Consider the following 26,363-nt stretch of genomic DNA (forward strand, 5'->3'; position numbering starts at 1 on the left):
CTTACACAGTCACAATTTTAACATTACAAAAACATGGGGTAACATCGTGAACATTAAAAACCCCACCCCCTTAAAAGAACATTGTCGTCGATGTTTTACGTAACTAGAAATCAAAAGAAAAAAACTGAGCTTTATAATCATAGCTCTTACATTTGCTTAATCATTAAACAAAAACGAGTATAATACCCTTATTTGTTATGCCATATCCTAGGTGGCTTCTTCAAGTCCAAAATGCTTCCATTGCACCTTGACTTGCTCTATTACTCGGTTTTGGAGCACAATCTACCTCCATTCTAGGATGCACACTTCTTCTAGTTGGAACTTTCCCTCAAGTTCCACTTGTATCACATATTAATCAACAATATGATTAGTGTAATGTACATACTTCTTAAGCAAAAAAATGTGAAAAAACATCGTGTTTTCACTATAAGTGGTAAGGGAAATCTATAAGCCACTGGCCCCACTAATTCAAAAATTTGAAATGGTCCACAAAATTTGGGTGCCAACTTAACACGAGACCCCACTTTCAATCCTTGATAAGAGAGGGAAAAAATCATTGCTATAGAAAGGAAGAAAAACTTTTTCTGTGCACTAAAAAAATATGTTGAATACATTTCCAAAGGTATGGGATGTTAGCGAGCATGAAAAGATGTATGAAGGTTATATATTGAATAATAAGGGGATTCTTCTTTACAAAAATATAATATGGATTCTCAACTTGTTATAGATGAGAATTTCATGGATGAAATACATAAGATGTTGTACATTAACTAAGTAACAAAAAATTGGTTGCTACAAGAAGAAAGCAACACTCTGGCTTTAAAATGAAAAAAAAGATGTTGAATAAATTACCAAAGGTATGGAATGTTTATGAGTTAAGGTTGAGCATCTACACCTAACAAGTGTTTTGCAACCCTCCTCACTTCTAGAATGAAAATGAGAATTATTAAAAGTGGATAATTATTGGATTGCCAAGAACAAGGAGGCAATCTAAATATAGCCAAGTTGTAGTGGATAAGCTAACCAAAACATTACAATTTATAATTGTTAAATCTAATGATAATATTGGTGACATTGTATAAATTCATGAATTAAATTTTTAAATTCCTTGGAATACCCAAAGAAATTGAATCAAATGAGATACAAAATTCACTTTTAATTTCTTGAATATTGTCTTTGAGGACTTATTTACCAACTAAAATTTAGCATTGCCTACCATGCACACACAAATGGAAAATTGAATAAGTGAATCAAGTGATTGAAGCAAGCATTTGTGTGTCTAATGACCATCCAAGTGGGAAGTTCATTTGCACTAAATTGAGTTTTCATACAATAACGATCATCATGAATAAGAATGAGCTAATTTATAGTACTCTAATGCACTAAGATAATCTAGGGCATTGAATTGTACTTCAGTCAAATATTCTCAAGAAAATGGAGCAAGTTGTAAGAATCAAGCAAAACTTGAAGACAACACAAAACAAGGAGAAAACTTATGTAAATAAGAATAATGCATAAAGAGTTCAATGGTGGGGGTCATGTCTTCCTCAAAGTGAAGCTAATAGTTTTCTTAAGCATGGAAGTTTTTTCCCAACGTATCACTTAGAAATTATCAATGATTTGAAGTCCTTGATAAGATAGGGCTAATTTCATATAGAATTGCATTCCTTGGGAACATTAATGAAAACAATGCTTTCCCCATAACTCTAATTGTGTGATTGATTGGGTTGTAATCAAAGTGAAGCAAAGGGTGGAGTTCCAAATTGTTAAGTTATGGTATGTTCTATGCTTATAACAGTTTACTTATTTTTCTTATTATATTCCATCGATTAGCAATCACATGTACATAAAGTAAAGTGCAGATAGAACATTAAACGATCGACAGAAAACAAGCCAAGACAAGAGACACAAGATGTGGCGGCTAGCTAGGGACAAACCCCACAATGTTTGGGGAAACCCTTTGATCAAATCTTCTTTTATCTTCAATAATTCAGCAGAGAGAAATAGTACAATAAATCTGATTCATATCAGCAGTAGCAAACCCTAGATCAGCAGCATCAGCGTTAGCGGCTTCATTATCAAACTAGGGCAGACCATATCTCACAAACCGACCGTCGGATTGACTTCATTCCACCACCAAAAGTTGCGGCTTTCAGAGGAGGTTTAGATGAACCTACAGCGCAGTTCCAAAGAGGAGATCTTCTAGGCCACGTAGGTCAATCTTTACTTCTGCAGTTGCAGCTTTAGTTTCAGCAGTTTCCGGCTTCAAACTAGGGCAGTCGATATCTTGCAAACCGTTCATCAGATTGACTTCATTCCACCACCAAAATTTGCGGATTTCAGAGGAGGTTCAAATGAACCTACAGCGCAGTTCCAAAGAGGAGATCTTCTAGGCCACGCAGGTCAATCTTTACTTCTGCAGTTGCAGCTTCAGTTTCAGCAGTTTCCGGCTTCAAACTAGGGCAGTCAATATCTTGCAAACCGTTCATCGGATTGACTTCATTCCACCACCAAAAGTTGCGGCTTTTAGAGGAGGTTCAGATGAACCTACAGCGTAGTTCCAAAGAGGAGATTTTCTAGGCCACGCAAGTCAATCTTTACTTCTGTAGTTGCAGCTTCAAATTCAACAGCGTCCGGCTTCACATGTGTGAGAGAGAGACCCATTTCAGCGCAGTAGAGGAGAGACTCATTTCTGCGTAGTAGAGAGAGAGAGAGATGTGATGAGATGAGTGAGTCCAAATGAGGAAAAGTCCTCTTATATTTATACACAACGTTGGTGGTTGAATAGATGCCACTGTTGGGCTTCTGAACCTACATGAGTTGTAGGTCAGCTTGATAATAATTCCATAATCAAAATAAATTCATATCTCCATGAATACTTATCGGAATCGGATGATCTTTATATCAATCCTACACCTTTCGACGAGAGGAATCTAATAAAAATATTATCAGCCATGAATAAGATAACCCACATGAAGTTTTTCCCTGGTTGCCAATTTTAACACTCCCTCTCAACCATGGAGAACTTCATCTGCAATCTGTCTATCGGTCGTTACTATTCATCCATCAAATGCACTGCCCTGTACAGCCTGACCCTTGCCTTGCTCTGCTCTATTCTGTCTGTTTTGCTTTGTCTTGCTCTGCTCTGCACTGATCTGTACTGTTTTGCTCTGTTCTGCTCTGCTCTTGCATTGTTCTGTTCTGCTTTGCTTTTGTCCGAATTATGAAGAAGAAGAAATGATCGAGGATGTATCATACTGACTCAAAGTCAGTCTTAGAGTATGTACCACTGGTCCCAAACCAGTCTCAACCAACCCGAAGTCAGCGTCATAGTGAGTACAACTCCATTGGTCCTAGACCAGTATCATCCTCAACTGACTCAAAGTCAGTCTCAGAGTGCGTACCACTGGTCCCAGACCAGTCTCAGCCGACCCGAAGTCAGCTTCATAGTAAGTACCACTCCTACCACTGGTCCCAGACCAGTATCGCAGTCTCGGAGAGTGTACCACTGGTCCCAGACCAGTCTCAACCGACCCGAAGTCAGCGTCATAGTATGTACCACTCTCACTGGTCCCAGACCAGTACTGCACTGACACGAAGTCAGTCTCGGAGTATGTACCACTGGTCCCAGACCAGTCTCAACCGACCCGAAGTCAGCGTCATAGTATGGTACAACTCCTACCACTGGTCCCAGACCAGTATCGCAGTCTCAGAGAGTGTACCACTGGTCCCAGACCAGTCTCAACCGACCCGAAGTCAGCGTCATAGTATGTACCACTCTCACTGGTCCCAGACCAGTACTACACTGACACGAAGTCAGTCTCGGAGTATGTACCACTGGTCCCAGACCAGTCTCAACCGACCCGAAGTCAGCGTCATAGTATGGTACAACTCTTACCACTGGTCCCAGACCAGTATCATTGATCCCAGATCAATGGAGGTCATCCTAGCATAGGGAGTACGGTAGATACAACAATGCATCCATCGGTACTACTATGGTCCCTAACTTCATTTCCCTGCTCATTGATCAGATGAGAGGTACTTCCCATGAGTCCCAGACTGCATGGGTAGGATGCCTCGACAGGAGAACTAATCAATCCTGTCCTCACAGGAGAACACATCAATCCTGCTACAAGCACCGTGGAGAACACATCAATCCAGGCTACCATGGAAAACACATCAATCCAGGCCTCACAGGAGAACTAATCATCCTGCTACACAGGAGAGCGAATCATCCTGTTCCACAAGAGAGTGAATCATCTTGTCCCACATGAGAGCGAATCATCTTGTTCCAGTGTGCACCACCAGGGGAGGGTGAGTCACCCTGTGGTCATATGTTGCTCCAGTAGGAACCGCAAGCCCTCAGAGCTCCCAGAGCTCAATGTATGCAACATGCAGGACCCTTGTACAAGGGTTTCTTGCCGACTCCAAGTCGTTTGGGAAAATCACAGATTAGATCTTTCCTCGGGGCTTTGACAAGGTGTATCAACCTGTACATCATCTTAATGTGATGGAGCTTCCTTGCTCATCGACTTACCATATCCCAGATGATGTCTATCTGCTGGAGCAATTGACGAATATGGGATTCCTCAATAATCGAATCCCACCTCTGGTTGTTACAGAGAATCACAGTGGTATCCAATGTAAATCCAAACAGCTCACTGAAGAGCTTTCGCAACCAGACTGCCTCACACAAGGTTATGCTAGCAACAATATATCCTGCTTCGGCGGTGCTCAAAGCCACTGACTTCTGCTTCCTGCTCATCCAGGATATTGACGCAGATCCCAAGGTGAAACAGTACCCGGAAGTGCTCTTACGGTCCACCACATTGCCTGCCCAATCAACATCAGTATATCCAAGTAATCTCACATCTCTGGCAGTGTATCTTAATCCATGAGAGATTGTGTCCTGAAGACATCTCAGAAGATTCCTGGCATCAATCCAGTGAGGCTCAACCAAATATGAGCTCACAATTCTAACTGCAAAACATATGTTCAAACGGAGGTTCACCAAGAACATCAATGCCAATGAGTTTTTGAAACTCAGAGGCATTTCCCAAGTCTGGTCCGACATCACTACCATATAACTTCTAAAAGTTAAGATCCTCGAGGTATTCACAGGCTTGCAGTCCATCATACCGAATCTTTCCAATATATTTACCACATATTTTCCTTGAGATAGGAAAATTTCCCTTGGCTTCTGCCACACTTCAAGTCCTTGGTCCTTCATTTCAAATTCAGAAGCCATCTCCCTCTTACATTTGTGAATGAAATGGTTTGCACCTGTTAGAAAGAGGCCATCCACATACAACACCAGTATGAGAGGCTTGTCATCTTCAACCTTAAAGTAAAGGTTAGGATCAGCTTCACTCCTAGTGAATCCCAGCTTCATCAAGTAGCTATCGATCCTCTCATACCATGCTCGGGGTGCTTGCTTCAGCCCATAGAGAGCCTTCTTCAACCTGCATACATGAGATTTTCAATCATAAATCTCAAATCCTTCAGGTTGCTCCACATAGACCTCTTCTTTGATAGAACCATGCAAGAATGTGGTCTTAACATCCATCTGATGTAGGTACCATCCTTGTGAAGCCACAAGGACTATGATCAAGCGGATGGTTGTATATCTGGCAACAGGTGCAAATATCATAGTCTATACCTCCCTTCTGGGATAAACCACGAGCAACAAAATGAACCTTATACTTTTCCATACTTCCATTTGCTGCATGCTTTATCTTGTAAAGCCATTTTGAAGTAACAATTGTCTTGTCCAGGGTCTGGGAACTACTTCCCAGACATCATTCTCCATAATAAACTCATATTCTATGGTCATAGCATCCTTCCATAGTTAATGCTTGATGACATTTGAGAATGATGAAGGTTCATTTTGTATGATCGTGCTCATGATGGTCAGGTATCCCTGATACCTGTTAAGTTTCTTACTTTGATGGAAGGTTCCTCAGGGTGCAACATGTCCTTCAGCATCATCAAGTATCCCCTAAGCCATGAAGGCCTCTTCCTAGAAGAGGAAGGCTCATGTGGATGAGGATCAATCGGATCCATGGGTTCTTCTACATCAGGCATTGATTCATCATCCTTTTCTTTCGGTTCCCTAGTGTCGGCTTCTTGAGAGCTACTCAAAGTCAGCAGATTTTCCACCTTGCTGAGAGCCATATCTTTGTCAAAGGTGACATCATGACTAATCACGACTTCCCTTTGACCGGTGGTGAACATTTCTTCAGGAGTTTAGGAACCCAATGCTTGATGAGGACATCGATTTTGTACATATACGGCGGTGATTGTAGTTTCAGCCCATAGAAACTTTGGAAGTCTTTGATCATGTAGCATGGCCCGGAAAGCTTCCATCATCATGTGGTTCTTCCTTCCCACCACACCATTCTGCTCAGGAGTATGTGGTGTAGTAGTCTCCCTCTTAATGCCAACCTCAGGTATGCCTGAGTAAACCAATTGTAATATATCGGAGGTCTTGCTTTGGCTTGAGGGGAATCGTCCCCTTTTGAGCTTTCCTTTGGCACATCTCGGACATACACCTTCTTTCTCTACTTGGAATTCGGGCATCCCTGTTACCATCTGTCTTACATCGGGTGGAGCTTTGTAATGAAGGTGGGCAAACCTCCGATGCCAAAGTTCGGACTAAAGAGTTGTGTCACAAGACATGACACCTAGCGGACTTCCATCGACCTGATATAATGAATCAACACTAAACCCAAAAGTAAAGGCATCTTTAACATTATTTTTCCATATACATACCTTTCCATTGCTGAAGGTTACCTTGTAGCCTCTGTCTTCCATTGCCAATATGGACACTAGGTTCCTTTTAAGGTCAGGTGCATTTAATACATCCTAGAATTTCTAGCCTTCTTGAATGCTTGTCCTCTTCCTTGATTCCCAGCTCTCCTCTTACCTTTGATGTTGAATTTTTCATTCCTTTGATTGCCATCAGAGGGATTTCGAGTTGCACCACTGCATATTGTACCATGCTTCTCTAATCATGATTATCATCATGCTACCCATGTCCATGATTTTATCCATCATAATGCTGCTCAAACTAGTGTGCATCATCATCATGCTATCCTATATGTCCATGATCTCATGTTGCCCTTTATGTCCATGATCTCATTCATCATGATGCTCATGATCTCATACATAGTGACTTGCTTTATCGCAAATGTAACATTGTCATTTTCTTCTAGCCTTAGGTCTGGCCTTTCCTTTTGATTTAGTCCCGGAATTATTTCTTTTCTTTGCATGAGAAGAAAAGGCAGCAGGAGGACCTTTAGGCATAGGCATTTCTTGCACTTCTTCCCTTGTTTCTTCTTGAATGCATCTAGCCATTAATTCCTCGAAACCAAGGATTACATTATAGTTCAAAAGAGTAGTCCTGAACACATACCATTCAAATGGCAATCCTCCAAGAGTTGTGAGTGTCATTTCTCTGTCAGTAATAGTTTCCCCAATAGATAGGAGATCGTTCTTGATCTCGGTGATTCTTAAGAAGTATGCTTGCATAATTTCATTTTTACCCTTCTTGATTTCCCTCGGCTTATTTCTAAGAAACAAAACTTGATTTGCATCATTAACTTTAAATAAATTCTAATCAACTTATTCTTTTTAAATAATTTTCTAACTAACCTAACATCCTTTTGATATTCTTTATTTTATTCGAATATTATAAGGTCCCTTATGTAACTAATTTTCCATCTAATTATTAATTAACTTATAATTTTTAATAATACTTTTAAATAAAATTACTTTATATATTTGTATTTAGGAATTTAATTTATTCATATATTATAAGGTCCTTTATTTAACTAAATTTCCTTTTAAACACTATTTAACTTATAATTTTTATAATATTTATTTTTTGAACTGAATACACATTAAAAATAATTTATACATTTTTTATATTTTTAAGATATTGGTCCTAGGTATCACTAATTATATTAATAAAATAATTTTGACCCCGGTCCTAGAGTCAAACTAGCCGTTAGTCAAGTTAGCCGTTGGAGGCTCTGCTCAGACTATTTAACATGCTAAGCTAGATCTGTTTCTTCAACTTGCCCTGACGATGAACCACACTAGTTGGTTCGAAACGCGTTGACAAATGGTATTCCATGTGATTTTCGCCGAAAAATCTCTCACAAACTTTAAATAAACTCACCAGTCTATCGTAGATTTCCTTGGAGGTGTCCAATTCAGAGATGTAGGCCACCAAGTGCTTGTCGATAGAGTCCCGGATGATCTTCTATTGTTTTGACTTCTCCATTTTTTCATTTGTTCCAGGCAGCAGCGGATGCATTTGATGGAGGCTCAACAATATTGCCTCTCACATGATCCAACACTCCTTGATTCTCAAGGGTTAGATCGATAGACATCTTCCATCCGTGATAGTCAGCTTTTTCACGGAGCTTGTCTTCGACAGGAAAGAATGTTGAGGACCCCATAGTTCTTTTAGGATAGCCTTGCCAATATTCTCTTCGATGATTGCTCTTGCTCTTGCTCGGGCTTTGTCTTCACCTCAGCTCTGATACCATGTTAAGTTATAGTATGCTCTATGCTTATAACAGTCTACTTATTTTTCTTATTATATTCCACCGATTAGCAATCACATGTACATAAAGTAAAGTGCAGATAGAACATTAAACGATCGACATAAAACAAGCCAAGACAAGAGACACAAGATGTGGTGGCTAGCCGGGACAAACCCCACAATGTGTGGGGAAACCCTTTGATCAAATCTTCTTTTATCTTCAATAATTCAGCAGAGAGAAATAGTACAATAAATCTGATTCATATCAGCAGTAGCAAACCCTAGATCAGCAGCATCAGCATTAGCGGCTTCATTATCAAACTAGGGCAGACCATATCTCACAAACCGACCGTCGGATTGACTTCATTCCACCACCAAAAGTTGCGGCTTTCAGAGGAGGTTCAGATGAACCTACAGTGCAGTTCCAAAGAGGAGATCTTCTAGGCCACGCAGGTCAATCTTTACTTCTGCAGTTGCAGCTTCAGTTTCAGCAGTTTCCGGCTTCAAACTAAGGCAGTCGATATCTTGCAAACCGTTCATCGGATTGACTTCATTCCACCACCAAAGGTTGTGGCTTTCAGAGGAGGTTCAAATGAACCTACAGCGCAGTTCCAAAAAGGAGATCTTCTAGGCCACGCAGGTCAATCTTTACTTCTGCAGTTGCAGCTTCAGTTTCAGCAGTTTCCGGCTTCAAACTAGGGCAGTCGATATCTTGCACACTGTTCATCGGATTGACTTCATTCCACCACCAAAAGTTGCAGCTTTCAGAGGAGGTTCAGATGAACCTACAGCGTAGTTCCAAAGAGGAGATCTTCTAGGCCACGCAAGTCAATCTTTACTTCTGCAGTTGCAGCTTCAAATTCAACAGCTTCCGGCTTCACATGTGTGAGAGAGAGACCCATTTCAGCGCAGTAGAAAAGAGACTCATTTCTGCGTAGTAGAGAGAGAGAGAGATGTGATGAGATGAGTGAGTCCAAATGAGGAAAAGTCCTCTTATATTTATACACAACGTTGGTGGGTGAATAGATGCGACTGTTGGGCTTCTGAGCCTACATGAGTTGTAGGTCGGCTTGATAATAATTCCATAATCAAAATAAATTCATATCTCCATGAATACTTATCGGAATCGGATGATCTTTATATCAATCCTACACCCCTCGACAAGAGGAATCTAATAAAAATATTATCAACCATGAATAAGATGACCCACATGAAGTTTTGCCCTGGTTTCTAATTTTAACACAAATAGAGCCATTGTGGATCCTCTACAAAAGACTAACATTGTGTTGATGTAGAGCCATCAAATAAGAAAAGGTGCAATGAAAGCAACCTTAGTCCCAAGAAAGCTATGTGGGCACTAGAAGATGCCATGAAGAAGGCGCACACATTTTGATTTTTTGTTATGATCCTAAATTTTATGCAAGTCAGTTCCTTCAACAAAAGGGGAGGGGGAATGTAATTTTTTTATTTTCACCTCTAGAATGTATTGGATTAGATGATGTATAAATTATAAATGTATGTTTTAATTGTAGCATCTAGACATGTGATCCTATAATGAACCACCCCACGCGTAAATATTGTAATTATGTTTGGATGGATCCCGAGTGCAAAGCTCAAGGCCAAATTTGGAGTAGTGAATGGTTATGCACGCATACATTCTAAGTACACTTCCATGCACTTTAGTAGGATTATCACAATATACCCCAAGCTTTGTACATATTCATGTTGGAATATAAAATATAATGGTCCAAGAGGTTACGAAGAGCATGACAATGGCTATTATTCCACCAAAGAGGAAGAAAAAAGTGAGACTTATGAGAGGCTAATCCCTTATTGGCAAATGCAAATCAAGAATCATTCCTCGTTGTAAATGCCACCCCCACATCAGTGTACAAGACCAAAAGGGAAAATAATAGCTATTGGCATGCATACATTCTAAGTATGTTTCCATGCACTTTAGTAGGCATTGCCACAATAAACTTAAAGCTTTGTACATATTATTGTTGGAATATAATATATCATGGTCTGAGAAGTTGCAAAGAGCATGACAATGGTTATTATTCCACCAAAGAGGGAGAAAAAAGTGAGACAGATGAGAGACTAATCCCTTATTGGAAAATGCATCTACTTTCCACCATGTGCTTTAAATGAAACCATCCACCTCCATTGACCTAGAGAACCCAATCAAGAATTCATTGAAGGGTTGGCAAGGAAATCTACTCCTATAGTTGCTAAAGTACATGTGTTGAATAAAATCATTTTAGGAAAAAACAAGAGTATTGCATTCCGCTATTAAAAGGAAAATCAAGAATCATTCTTACTCTCTCATTGTAGATGCCACCGCGCAAGTCAATATACAAGACCAAGAGGGTGAATAACGGCTATTGGATCTATTTCCCACCCATCCCAACCCACCATACTTAAAGATATAGATAGAACCAAAGACCCACCATGGTTTCCCCCAAGGAAAGCTTCTCAGCATGTCTTGCCTAGTTTCAATCAATGTGTTAGGTACCATGGTTTCCCTCAAGGAAAGATTCTCAACACATCTCACCCAATTTCAATCAATGTGTTAAGTCTTCTTTTATGTTGCAGAGTGCCTCAAGAATGCATGAAGATTTTGAGTCGTTCATTGTGCTTTGGAAATCCCTGCAATTTCTAAACCTTGGTTCATTTGCATTCAATAAAGATTTTCGACTAATGGGTCATGGGTTTTCTAGCTATGCAATGTCTTGGCTCACTCTACAACCCTAGACTCTCCTTTCAAACTCAACCCGTGTCTTCTACCAATGATGACCCCTCTCTAGCATACAAAAAACTCCCCAATGAGTGCAGCTCATGGATTTCTATTATTGAATACAGTGAACATGGCAATGATGAAAGGGCACATAAATTTCTCCTTGCAACCTCAAAAAATATGGAGAATGATAGACAAGGAACTTCAAATTTAGTCCATGAATTCTATTATCAACAATCCCTCTTGCTCATTAGGGAACCCATAATGACTCATGCTCACAAGTTTTTCTAGGTGAACACAAGGAATATGGCAAAATAACGAAAAAAAATACCTTCAAATTTACTCCATGATTTTTGGCAACAACAACCCCTCTTTCTTACCACAAAGTTCCCAATGCCCCACATTTGTGGGTTTATATGGATTTATAGGATATGGCAATAAGGGCATGCAAAGTATGATGGAAGAACAACCACCTTACAACCTCAAGACAAATAGTGAAGTTATGGAAGAACACCCCACCCCACCCTCCACAACACAAACAAAGTATATATATTATTGCATAAAACATACATGTGTTCCCTGAAGCATCATTGATTTCCATAAAGATTCCCCTTGAATCATCACCCTTAAAGCATCATTGATTACCATAAAGATTCCCCAAGTCGACAAGAAAAGATTTGAAAAGAACATGGGCCAACCAAAAAGCCATACTTCTACTAAGGAAAAGAGTTACTTGTTGATTTTCCACGATCTTAGGTCTAGGATAGAATCTTAAAATCTCTAATGCTACCAAACCAAGAATCTCAACGATAGAACTTTGCACAGTTGAATATAAACAACAGTAAATCACACATGCACAGAATATAGACAACTTTTTACATTTTTCAACCCAACTTCGTTATATTAAACAGCATATAATACAACAGTATAGGGCTCAGGTACTAGGGTTAATGGCCCCCATACATCCACTAGTACAAGAATACAAATTGGGGCTTGGTGTCAGTACATCGACAACCAATCTACCCTCAACAAAATAGTTTGACCATCTAGCTGATGAAGTCAACTCTCTGAGCTGCCTTCCTGGTCCTTCGGCTCCCGATCTAGAGTTCCTGCCTCTATCAATGCTCCAAGTCCATCTGGTTACTAAATCTCGGCTATCCAATCTACTCACTAGTTGATCATTCATCCATCAACGCATCAACACATCAAGACTCATGTCGAGTTGTTCACAGCTCCACTTGTGAACAACTCTCAACTTCCCACTGTTGCTCCTCAGCTACTCAAGGACTTCAACCCACTATGGTCTTCATGCACTGCTCTAATGAAAACCAACATAGGGCAGAGAGGGTTGCCACCTATCACTGCAAGATGTCTATCTCCCACAATGAACACGGGCTAGGAGGACTGACCATCTTCTGTTGTAGATGTCCTTCTCCACACACAAGTCTCGGGCTACACAAACTACTCCTGGTTGATTAGATCCTTGAGCTCAACAACTGCCTCTCTCGCAACTACCTTTTTCCATCAAAGTGTTTCTCACCGGGCTCCAACTTGGACACTATCACGTTTTCCTCCAACAGACCATAAGTGCCCAATCCACGTTCACACTTGGTCCACTCTCACGCTACCCTCCAACAGTTCACGAGTGACCAAGTCCACATTGTAGCATCTACTCCTAGTTAGGGCATCCTCACACCTAGGATACGACACATGGTTTCCCACAGACTCCACCAATTTTCCCTTTGCACAATCTGGGCACATCAATATGTCCTCGCTTACGACATCATCAAGCCATCATCCAAGGGAACATCTGCAACTCTCCTTGTTGTTGTCCTCTTGCCTCTCATCTGATGTGCCTGTTATCACCTATGCTACTTGGTAGGCTTCCCAACAGTCCATGTGGGCTCCTCCAACAACTCAAGGTCTCCTACAACAACCCATCAAACTTATCCAAGCAATGGTCAAACTCTTGACCCAACACATCAAACTTCTGCTCCAACTCTGTTGCCTAATCATTGTGGAAATTGTCACTGGTTTAGGGCATCTAACCATGAGGTCTACCCCTCCTATTTGACTTCTACAAGATGCCTTATAAAATGATCCAAAACTAATCCATGACAAGGATCCAACACCTAGCAACAATAGAGAAAAGGCATACCTTTATTTCATGCAATGTTGTGACTGTTGCAATTCTAGTTAGGGCATACACAGTCCACATCAGCCCTAAAAACACCCTCAATAGTCCTTCAAATGTTGCGGCTTACCCTCCTTTCTTTGTTTCCTATCCACGATGCCTTGTTCCACACTTCTAGTTGTATAAACAGGCCTTACAACCCTCTTTAATCACCCTAACATGTATGTGTTGTTCTTGTGGTTACTACAGGGTTGTGGCCTACAAACTTCAAGGGGGAATCAACCTAACGCAACCTTCCAACAATGCATACTTCTCTCTCTTTGATGCGACCTTCTTGTAGATGTAAACACACCTTCAAACATGTTGAAGAATCTAGGGCAGTTAGCATTAGTAAGATTCTTCTAGACTTGATCACGATTTGTGAAGTTCTTTTTACAATTTATCTTAGCTTGATCTTCTTCTTATTATTAGTGTGTGTTTACTTCATCAAACTGCTATCAAAACAAAGAGACAAGAAATCCAAAAGTTGGCATTCCGCCAGGGCCAAAACCTCTCCCTCTTGGATAGGAAAACCCGCACGTAATTCTTCTTATAGAGATTCCAATTGACGAACACCAAGACCTTGACACTTGACCCTCTCTGCCACTCCAAGACCAGGACACTATTCTTCTTCCTTGTCACTAATGATATCATCATTATTGTTGCACTATTTAGATATGTATTGCTACAACATCATTGCTACACTTTCACCAAGGTCATCACCATACCACTGAGATCTCCAAGTAGTCTGCTCCTGGATTCATTGAGATCATCACTGTCTTATCATAGCTTTGTCTTCACTGAAATCATAGCTGCACTCTTACATAACATGTCTTCACCAATGCACAGAAATCTGCATCTTATCTTCACTAAGATTATAACCAAGATCTTCATCTGCATTAGGATCATGATTGATGTCATGATTATAGTGATGACTGTGTCTATACTTCACCAAGATCCTTATGAAGGCCGAAACCATCACTATGACCTTGTGACTGGGCTGAGACAACAGAGAGATATGTGAGGGATTCATTGTAACTATCATCGAGACTGCACCTTACCATCTTGCACCTATCTGAGATTTTGTCCTGTACCCATCCGAGATTCTATCCTACACCTATCCAAGAATTTCAGAGCCTTATCCGAGATCTCTTCTTGAATTTTGCAGATATCCCAGTTGGGTATATATAGTGGTTATGTCTCTAGTTTGAGCCGACTTATCCAAGTGAATCGACATGTCATCCTTTAGTCATTAATAAATTTTGTAGGCCGACATGATGTCTTTTCATCGCTTTGTTTGCAGGCTTCTTTGAAGGATGGTGCTTGTCTTGGAGGGTTGCTTGACACTAGGTTGACTCATGTTTATTACATAGATGCTCAAGAAGAGCTCTTCAATATGATTTTGACTCTGACTTTCCTAGACCTATAGAATGAGAAAGAAACCCATTCATATAATTTATAAAAATAATAATTATTTTTCTTGAGAAGTACAAAGATCAAAATTACATTGACAAATACCAAACATAGTTACACTTTTCTTCAACACTCCGTCTTACCTGGGGAGGTATTTACAATGGTACTTGGTTATTCTCAATCTAAAGAATTTCTCATAAGAAGAATCGAATTGGTAATCCCATCTGTATAGCATCATATCAATCAGCATTGTCATAGTGCAAGACCTTGACTAATAGCGCCATCTCTCCATGAGACCATGAGATACAATGTTGGCGAGACCAAGGATTTATAGACACCTTCATCATTGTCTCTCAAGGTACATACCCACCTAGGTGTTCACTAAGTATGACCTTCTAGGACTATTTTTATTTTTGGTTCCCAACCCTCAAAGAATATTGGTCCTCTTGCCTACTCTTATCTTGGATGCCATACACATCCTCAAAGAGTATCGGATGCTAGATGATTACCCAATCCTCCCATTCTTTCTTCCCAAGTGAAGACAAGAATGTTGTGTCTATCATGTTTCTATATTTCCATTCATGGCCTTCATCTAGACTTACCACTGTTAGTCCTGGTCTAGTGCATGACACATGAAATGAGAAACACAATTGTCACTCATTTGTAATCAAGGGTGATCTAAATCAAACTCCCTCATGATCAGGTACCTATCAAAGCTCCCTCTTTTCTAGGGACTCTTTTATGCATCAACAACTTCTTCTTTGTGGGTTCTTCCGCTGCTTGATCAACTTCTCTTCTTGATGTCATGAAATTTAGCCGAGCTTCTTCCTTGTAGGGCAACATCCATCCATCACTTTCCTCCTTAGTTCATAATGCCATTCCTTTATTCATGGAAAGTGGTCTTTTTCATATTTGGAACCTTCATTGTATGACTACTTTTTCATCATGCTTCTTCCATCCAACACATGAATGCTAGTTGTACTTGTATTTACAACTCTTGTTCGAGTAGCCCTGCATTATCCAGATATTATTCAAGAAATCAAAACATCATATTAAATCAAATCATACCTTACAAGATGGCTCTTTATCATGACATCTTGTAGGGATCAACATCATGCACATGTATTGACACATCTCCCAAAGATATCCATTGTCAAGGGTCTTCAATTTTTCCAGACTTTCATCAGAGTCTTCATATCTTTCCGGGGTATTTCATAGTCACATTTTCTTGGTCTTTTGGATGTTGATTGTCTTCATCATGGTTGCATATCTCATATCTCTTCCTTCCTCACACATTCCATTTCCTAGAGCTTTTGATCAGAGTTTCTTAGTCAACTATCTCATACTTCATATGAGGACATATTATGTTATTTCATCTAGTGTGACTTATGCCTTCCTGCATTTCTTTTAGAGGAGAAGATCATTTTTCTCTTGGTAATGCCTCTCAAGATAAAAGTAATTGATTGAAGAGATCTTCAATCCCTTGATCTGCTTCATGTCATCACACCATTCTCTCATGAATTCCATAAGTTGGAGTCCCTGATGAAACACTTGCTTCCTATCTAGATTATAGCACCGTCCGATGAGGATTCCATCAAAAAACCTTGAGGATCTTGCATATCCCCATCTGGCAGATGTTTATTGATGTATGATGAGCCTTGTCCTAGATGACATCGTTCTTTTCTTTAATGTTCAATGAGATTCCCAAGAGCTATATCCTTCATATTTAACTGTCATGGATTTTGTCCTTTTCATCCTTCATGGATTTTGTCATTTTCATCCTTCATGATTCCCATGGTAATGTCACGAGCTCTTGCTTTTAATGCTTTCATGATGCCATGATGCATCTTATTATCATTGTCATATCTTATACCATAAGATATAGGAGCTTACGATAGGATCCTTTTGTGAGGGATATTATCTTACTCATAGGAGAGATTTGATACTCCCTCCTTGGCCCTTATCTTTAGCTTCCTCCATCTTTCAGTGATATGAGCTTCCAAAATCTTTCTATAGCATTGAATCTTAACTATACTTATTGAGGACCAACCTTACCTTTCCTTTCTGCGCAGGGTTGAATTCTTTTATCCTGTAATACACTAGAATACAACTTGTCTTTCTCTATCTAGTATAGAGACCACAAATTTGGGTGAGGTAACCTTCTTTGTTCATCAATATTTGTTACCTTGCTCATCAATGATGACTACCTTCATCTTTCTTCATGAAGTTATTCGTTCATTCTTTGATACCTTTACTATTGTATAGGTCTAAGTGACCTTCTTTACTTTAATTTCCGAGAGTATATCTAGCATTTCATATATCTCTCTTTATGTCTCATCTTCTACTATTTAGGTATGAGAGGACTTTTGAGTGATATCATATGAATCCTATGAATCTCTTGATGGATTCAAACAATGCTTGACCTTCATAGGCCTTGATGGATTCAAACACTGCTTAACCTTCATAGATATCAATGATTTCTCTTTTCTATGAGGATTATGAAAATCCTCCTTTTTCTATGCAAGGACTTTCAATTATCTAACCAATTTATAAATCCCCTTGCAATCATGAAATCATTTAACTAAATCCGATTATAAAATTGAGAGATACTTACTTGGTGTGTGAAGAGGAGATCTTCACCTTGATGCTTCTTTTGCTTGAGTTGCCCATCATTAGTATCCTTTCATCACGACTTCCTTGGAGACCTTCTAGCACCATGACATCAGTGATCTTGACATCACCGAGACTACTTCACAACCTTCCCAATTCATTTTAAGGTACTTTTGACTTCATCATATTGTTGACATGTTCGTGATACTATGTTCTGATCTGAGCATCATGCTATTGAGATCATAATCATAGACAAAATTTGACACTGTGACAAGTATATTGATATGGCACTACGAAGTGATGTGTATGTGCGTTGTGTAGAGAGGCAATGTATTGAGAGCCCAAACTTGTCAGTAACTAACATAACTAAATTGTGGGTGGCATTGTATAAATACACTGTCTCATCACCAAAACATAATGATGTAATCATGGATTGTGCGAGGTATTCCTTGGATTACTTCTGCAATATATATATATATATATATATATATATATATATATATATATACCTGAGACTATCTTTTATGGTATGGAGAAAGTTCAGTGATCAAGAAGTGAGGATCACTGATATACTCCAACCTGAGCATGAGTTGAGCGCATGATTGTAATTACTGAAGTTGATACTCCATGACTGTTGTAGACCTGCTTGTTGTATACTTGCTCCTTTAGTCTTTTCAACCTGCGTTGATGTCCTTAAAGACAGATCCTTGTATGTCTCTTTTGTTGCCCTTTATTTGACTTCGGCACCTTAGCTCTGATACCATGTTGAAGAATCTAGGGCAATTAGAATTAGTAAGATTCTTCTAGACTTGATAGCAATTTGTGAAGTGCTTCTTACCATTTATCTTAGCTTGATCTTCTTATTATTATTAGCACGTGTTTACTTCATCAAACTGCTATCAAAACAAAGAGATAAGAACTCCGGAGGTTGGCATTCTGCCAGGGCCAAAACCTCTCCCTCTTGGAGAAGAAAACCCACACGTAATTCTTCTTATAGAGATTCCAATTGATGAACACCAAGACCTTCACACTTGACCCATTCTTCTTCCTTGTCACTGTTGATATCATCATTATTGCTGCACTATTGAGATCTTTATTGTTGCAACATCATTGCTACACTTTCACCAAGGTCTTCACCATACCATTGAGATCTCCATGAAGTCTGCTCCTGGATTCATTGAGATCATCACTGTCTTATCATAGCTCTCCCTTCACCGAAATCATAGCTACACTCTTACATAACATGTCTTCACCAATGCACTGAAATATGCATCTTATCTTCACTAGGATTATAACTTCATCTGCATTAGGATCATGATTGATGTCATGATTATAGTGATGATTGTGTCTATACTTCATTGAGATCCTTATGAAGGCCGAAACCATCACTGTGACCCTGTGACTAGGTTGAGACAACAGAGAGATATGCGAGGGCTTAATTGTAACTATCACCGAGACTGCACCTTACCGTCCTGCACCTATCCGAGATTCTGTCATGTACCCATCTGAGATTCTATCATGCACCTATCCGAGAATTTCAGAGCCTTATCCGAGATCTCTTCTTGACTTTTGCGGATACCCCAACTAGGTATCTATAGTGGTTATGTCTCTAGTTTGAGCCGATCTATCCAGGTGAACCAACATGTCATCCTTTAGTCATTAAATTATCCGACTTGATGTATTTTCATCGCTTTGTTTGCAAGCTTCTTCTTTGAAGGATGGTGCTTGTCATGGAGGGTTACCTGACACTAGGTTGACTCATGTTTATTACATACATGCTCAAGAAGAGCTCTTCAATATGATTTTGACTCTTTGACTTTCCTAGACCTATAGAATGAGCAAGAAACTCATTCATATAATTTATAGAAACAATTCTTCTTTTTCTTGACAAGTACAAATATCAAAATTAAATTGACAAATACCAAACCTAGTTACACTTTTCTTCAACAAAACAGTGATGGAGATGCTCCATCGAACCATCTTTCTTCACTGAAGTAGCCCTACTTCTACAGCCCAAAACAGAGATGTCTCTTCTCCTACGAGTTCTTATCTCTCCTTCTACGTTGCCCTTGTGTTGCGCAAAATGGATGGGTAGAATGACTCCACTCCACCTCTATATATACACATAAAGAGGGCTCCATGAATTAGTGAAGAGACACATCTATTGGCCAAATTTTACTCAAAGCCTACACGACTTGACAACCAATAATTACTTGTCAACTTCAAAAATTCATTTCTCCACCTCTACAACTCGAAATTCGACGATTCTTGAAGCGTTGGATTCTCCTTTCTGCCCTTTATCGTCCCATGTCATTGCATGTAGAAATGTGTTTCCAGAATTGCCCCAAACACGATTGAGTGCAAAAACCCCAAGCTTAAGTTCTAAGCTCACAAGCCTACTTGTGGCACTTTGACCTCCAACCCTCGAACACTAGGGCTTGGAGTACCTCCCAAGCTACACAAATCAACATTACTAACATTATTCTAATGATTTCCTCTTCAAATAGACTATCATCATCCCCTCTCATGGATTCATAACCCATTATTTCCATCTTGATATTTATTATATTCTTCAATATACTTCAATTTTATGACATTTAAACATACCACCACAACTAAACCCATAACCTAGGCTTGTGACTATTTTAGTCAAAGGCTTTGGCTTACACTCAACACTAAAAATACAAAGATATGTATCCCAACTAAACCCATAACCTAGACTTGTGACTATTTTAGTCAAAGCCTTTGGCTTATGCTCAGCACTAAAAACACTTGCAAAGATATTTACATTACAAATTATAAAGTCATTATCATAACATTCTACCTTGACAATCATCCAAATAACCACACCATTACTTAATTACAAAATAGTCTAGAATGGCATCTAAATATCAAAAAAAAAAAATCAATATAATACAACAACACTCTACCTTTATCCCCCGATCAGGGTGCGAGCCAACATATTACCACATTAATTTGAGATTAATGGTTAGTACTACAAGGTACAGAACCACCACCCCCCACACGCTCGAGGCAATGGGTGCGGTGGCTTTTTGCATGATGTCAATCACTACATAGAGGAAAGGTGGCAACAGGGGAAGGGAAGTGTTGGAGTTTGTAATTGTCCCGGAGAGAAGTCTAGTGAGTATCAGAGCAATTGTGAGCAAGGTCACTGCAATGGCGGGTTAGTTCGGTGGTGCCACGAGCAATAGCAACTCCATCGACTGCACGCGAAGGATTACGAGTATGTTATCAGCCATCTCTCTTATCTCATTATGTTGCCCTGTTTTGGGTTTCGTTTGAGGGAGAGGGCAGGAATCCTGGGATGGATTGTAAGGACGTGGAGGGATGGGGGCATAGGCTAGTGGCGTGTATTTGAATCTGCTTTTGTCTTTGGCACCCGATAGACACCCTCTCCATCTCACTCTGCTTCGAGATTCTCCTCTCCCATACAGGAACTTTGATGGCTCTGGGCAGGGGGCATAATGTTGAAGCATGCAGGTGTGTTGCTGGAGACGCTGGGGGGTTGGGCTATGGGGATGTCTGCAAGTTCACCCGCATTGTGAGAGGAAACCTCTACAACATGACCATGCGTAGCCAGAGGGGGGTTTGTAGAAACTTGGGAATTGGGGAGGACGAATACTACGGTCGAGATACCTGGCAGGGAATTGAATGGGCTATGGTAAGAGGGTTGGCGATGGCGTTGCTATGGGGCTCAAGTATGGGTGGATCCCTGTGTTGGGTCCTCTTTTTGCTAATTGGGCAGATAACAATGGGCATGCTAGCTAGGTTAAGTTGACAACCAGTGGGCACTTGCACCTTTACCTGGGATTGGGGAGACAATGCATGCTAGACCGCTGCTAAAGGGCGTCTTTTGCAAAATGCAACCTCTGGTGCAAGTCATGTGCTGGTCCCTTCTGTGGAACCCACCTGCAACCATGAGGGGCATGGTATTGCAATTGACAGAGGGGAGTTTGAAGCTGGCAAGATGGAGCGACGCAATCCTACCACATGTGTGCATGCACCTTGTTGTAATACTTTGAAATTTAATCAAGTTACAGTTTTCCTCACTGTACAGGACCAGGCCAGAGAGACCATGGCACGACCTGCAAAAGCCCGAGGCCGTAGTAAGAAACCTCGCACAAGAAGGAAAAACACGGAACCTAGACCTTCAAGTGGTCAACAAGATCGAAATTTGTCAAACGGTTAATTAGCGAAGCTGCAGTGGCTAAGCGAGAGGGAACCAATGAAGAAATTCGAAATTTGTTAGAAGAATGGAAAGCAGCAATGAAGCATGAGAGAGACGGATACGAAATTGGAGGAACTAGAGAGTCTTCGTCCTGAACCCTGGAAAAACAAGGCGCAAAATCACCCAATTCAAGCAAACCCTCTAACTATAATGGTTGATGAAAAGCCTGTCGGGAAAGGCGATGGAGCAAATCTCTGTAGGCAAGGCAATGACAGTTCAAGGAATGTCGAATTACAAGTAAGAATTTCATAATGTGCAGTTCCAACTGCACAAACAGGATATCTGCCTTGGCCAAATTGTGCAGCACTTGCCATGTATCTTGGTCCAGACAGAGCCCCCTCGTACGAATGCCAAAGATCCAACACCAGTGGAATCAGCGTCAGCTGAACAACATGATTAGCATGCCTACTCTCTGATAGTTTTGTTTATATATGCGGATAGCTTTTAAATTTTTCTATGCAATTATATATGTATGTAGAACTCTAGAGTATGGAAGTGGACAAGAATCTAAAACTTATATTGTTTGGATAGAGAGACATGAGATTTTTTGCTATTGGATGGGGCATATAATGCAAATCGGTGGCCAACAGACTTGGTTTCCCACTAGGCAAGTTGAAGCCACCTAATCAGTTCTATGTGGTGTAAATTTGCTCTATAATTAATGAAAAAAAAGATCTACCAAGCTTAACAAACAAAAAAACAATACTCTTATCTTTGTAATCATCCAAATAACCACACCATTACATATTCACATAATTAAGTTTTATTATCGTCTAAAATTAAAAACTAAAGATCACAAATCAATTTTAAAAAATACGTGGTTTCTAATTCCATTATTGAACTGCACTTGTATTCCTTATGCTGTGTGCTGTTTAAATACCTGTTATAGTCACCAGAAATCCAACTACTTTTTCATTACTTTAATTGCCTATCACTACATTTATAAGTTCAACCGTAATCATAAAATAAATGTTAAAATTTCCACTCACCAAAATAATACTTCATTATCTTTATTTCATTCTCCAAAATAATACATTAAATAATCTGGACGATAAAACCAACTTTGATCCCTCGGCTCACTGGCAGCTATCACTTACCTGTTGCCACATCAAACAATCCACTAACAGAAAATTAACTTACATCCACAGCCATATGTGGACACTTGTAAATCCATGGACCATGTCCCATAAGCCCAGATAGCACCATTGAAAATGATAAGCTTTTTTCCTGTATATAACGAGGAAGTGGGAGATAGTAGACGAAATGTGACAGGGATCCATTGGAAATATGAACATGCAACACCATGAAAATGAAACAACACTTTTCTGCACATTACAAGCAAAGTAGGAGATAGTAGCCAACATTTCTATAGACTCTCCTGGAGATATGCTGAAGTTCAGTAAAACAGAAGTCCTCAACTCTTACTGTTACATATCAACTGATTCTTAGCTACTAATTTGAATAGTACAAGTAACCTGTAAACCTACCACTAAATATAGATATGTGCAACTATTACATTATCAACACATTTAGGAAATTTTGTTTCATTTAAAAAACTGCTACATAGAATCCTTTTGTACATGAGTAAGGAGCATGTTTAAACTGTCCGTAAAATACTAGAATCTTTTTGTACATGAGTAAAGAGCATGTTTAAACTGTCAGTATATATGGCTCTGGATCTCTCTGTTCTTTTTGTACATGAGTAAAGAGCATGTTTAAACTGTCAGTATATATGGCTCTGGATCTCTCTGTTTTGCATGTAGATTTGGATTAAGAAATTATTAAAATCATGTTTTTGTTTTAAAAAACATTTTGTATAGAATGCTGCAAGAGCATAAACAAGAAGCAAAATTGTTGTCAAGGAGCATGTATAGAGGGAAAAAATGTAGAGACTATATTAAGGAGTAAAAACAAGCTAAGCATGCATTTGTTCATTCAAAAAGTAAATGACTTTTAAAAAAATTATAATTTAAGTTGTAAACATGCAGAAAAATCCATGTGCCCATTAATGTATGAAAACACCCAAGGCCAATCAATGAATCATGTTTTCCACCTGTCGTAATTTATAGATAGATAGCCCCCAGTGTTTGAGGAACCACTCCCTAAACAAGAAATATGAATTATCTGTAATTGAATTTTCTTGTGCAGTTCCCACTCCCTAAACAAGAAATATGAATTATCTGTAATTGAATTTTCTTGTGCAGTTTTTTGAAGTTCCCCGGAAGAGTTCACAGCTCGAATCTCAATGGCAAAAGCTAAAGAGCACAACACAAAGGCAAAATGATAAAAACGAAACTGATACATAATCCCAATTGGCAAAAACCAGGGACCAAAATACAAAAGCAAAATGAGAAGTAAGAAACTAACATTAAGTATATTCCAATTCCTTGTCAAAGATGATTATGATTGAATCAATTAAAATAACTGGAGGAAAAAAAAAAATTGCACAAGGTTTTATTCAATAAATAAGCATGTTAATCAAAATCAGCCCAGAACAAAATTCTGTACATAATACTGAAAATATCGACTATTAATTATAATTTTGTTCAGCTATGGGTTGTGGTTTAGTAGTTGAAAGTAGCAATCATTTCAACATTGAATCAGGTTCATACCAAGGGAAGGTTCCACTCGCTCCAACATTAAAATGGATTTTAATGCATAATGCAGAGCAGTTGGAGTTCTGTACTCAACCAACCAGATATGTATGGTCTGTATAAAGTGCATAAATGGCACAACTACATTGAATACAGAGTTAGAGTTCATAGATATCGAATCTGTAAAGCAATAGAAAAGAAAAGACATCAACATTTATCATTAAGAAAAACACTAACTATAATAAAACCCATCCACCTCGTCCAGAGTGAAGTCATCAAATATTGAAGATGCCGCTTCAAGAAGCGCATCTGCTTCCTCTGCCAATCTTAAATCCATCTCTGCTTCCTTCGCTGCTTCTTCGGCCAAGGCAGACATGGCATCTGCTTCTGCCAATTTCATGGCAGCAGCCATCGAAGCTTCATTTATCATGTCCACTGAAGAAGCATCGATGCCATTGGAGCATACCTCCATCGACCCATCAAATACAACCAGAGGTCCTTCCACTGCTTGATTGACCTCTCCCAAATCTTTGAGCTTGTAACTGTTACGAACCCTCAAAATCTTGTCTTGCGAGACTAACCGCTTGAGCTTGGAAGAGAGAGCCCGCCTGAAACTTGGGGGCAATTGGTGTCTCTCCTCCATGAAACTTGCAATCGTGGCAACGTCTGTCCCGTTCGGATCTCGCAGAGCTGTAAGGGCTTCTAAAATCATGTCATCGTAATCACACCTCGGCGAATGATTCCTCGCAGCAGTTGATGTTGAAATACTCTTAGGGGAAGAAATCACATGATCCAAACTTGCTGCTGCTGCAGAGGATGTCGTTACAGGAGACTGAGGGGCAGCTGAAGAAATAGGAACAGGTGCAAGGAGCTTTACTCTAGGGGTTTTGGAACCCTGCCCACCAGGACTCAAACTACTCATAAGGTTGCGCCATTTGTCCTTCAAATCGACATTGGAACGAGCTGCAAGACAGGCTGCAAACTCTGGGTCCTTGAGAATGGTCCTCCACTTGCCCGTGCCATACTTTACCACGCCTGCTCGCAGAGCACTTTCCTCTTCAGAGGTCCATTTCAACTTAGGAGCACCCATGGATAGGTATCTAGGTATCTATCTACAGTTTCTTCTTCAAATGGCCTCTTTCTCCTCTGTCTGGTCTGCTCTGAGACTACTGGCAAAAACCCACCAATACCCTTCACTGATAAAACCCCCTCCACTCTAAAAGTCCACCAATGCCCTCTGCTGTCAAAAACCCACAAATCTAAAACCCTACCAATACCCTGCACCGCCAAAAACCCACCAATCCCCTGACTTCAACCAGGTTCGATCATGATCATTCAGGCAGATCTAAAATTCATCAAAATCGCCGAAACAAAACTAAAGCCCGCCCGCCCAATAAACCAAAACCACAGCAGGATGAATGAGACCCGCCAGCCGACCTAGGTTTTATGTTCAGCTTGTCAACACATCAGTCTGTTTCATACGAAATTGCGCCGCCTTGGGCCAACTCAACCAGATTAAAATAATATGAACAATTTTGATCTCGAGCCCATAAAAATATATTAAAAAATACGAACTCTACTATTCTATTTAGAGAAGAATTGTGGCCAATTAAGGCTACCTAATTTGATCAAACATAAAATAATATGGGTCAATAAAAAAACAAAAAACAATAAAAACAAAAGCTAAATTTTAACAACCCAACTTGACAAAACTTGTGGCCAATAAAGGCTACCCAATTCAAAAAAACATTAAAATAATATGGGTAAAAATAAAAAAAATTAACCATCCCGCCTTTAAGGTTTTGAAGTAGAAATTTATTTTGTAGAGATGTGTTTTAACGATTTTATGTTTTAGAGTTTTTATTAAAATTTGGGTAATCAATTTGTGGTCAAAAGTTGTTTTTTTAGTGTTTAAATTCTAGTTTTGTTGGTTTAGTATTTAAATTCTAGTTTTAATATTTAAATGAATTCAGTATTTTAGAAAATCCTAAAGGTATGGATGATGTAAAACTTACTAATCAAATATATCATTCTAA

General features: G+C 39.5%; 1 pseudogene; it reads right to left on the reverse strand.

Annotated features, from left to right (window-relative positions):
* Positions 1–24,242: 24,242 nt before the first annotated feature.
* On the reverse strand, positions 24,243–25,808 carry LOC149259457 (telomere repeat-binding factor 4 pseudogene; annotated as a pseudogene).
* Positions 25,809–26,363: the final 555 nt, after the last annotated feature.

This window comes from Pinus tabuliformis, chromosome 6 (assembly GCF_031772625.1).
Source record: "Pinus tabuliformis cultivar Carrire ecotype Pingquan chromosome 6, CPIR1, whole genome shotgun sequence".
NCBI classification, from domain to species: domain Eukaryota; kingdom Viridiplantae; phylum Streptophyta; class Pinopsida; order Pinales; family Pinaceae; genus Pinus; species Pinus tabuliformis.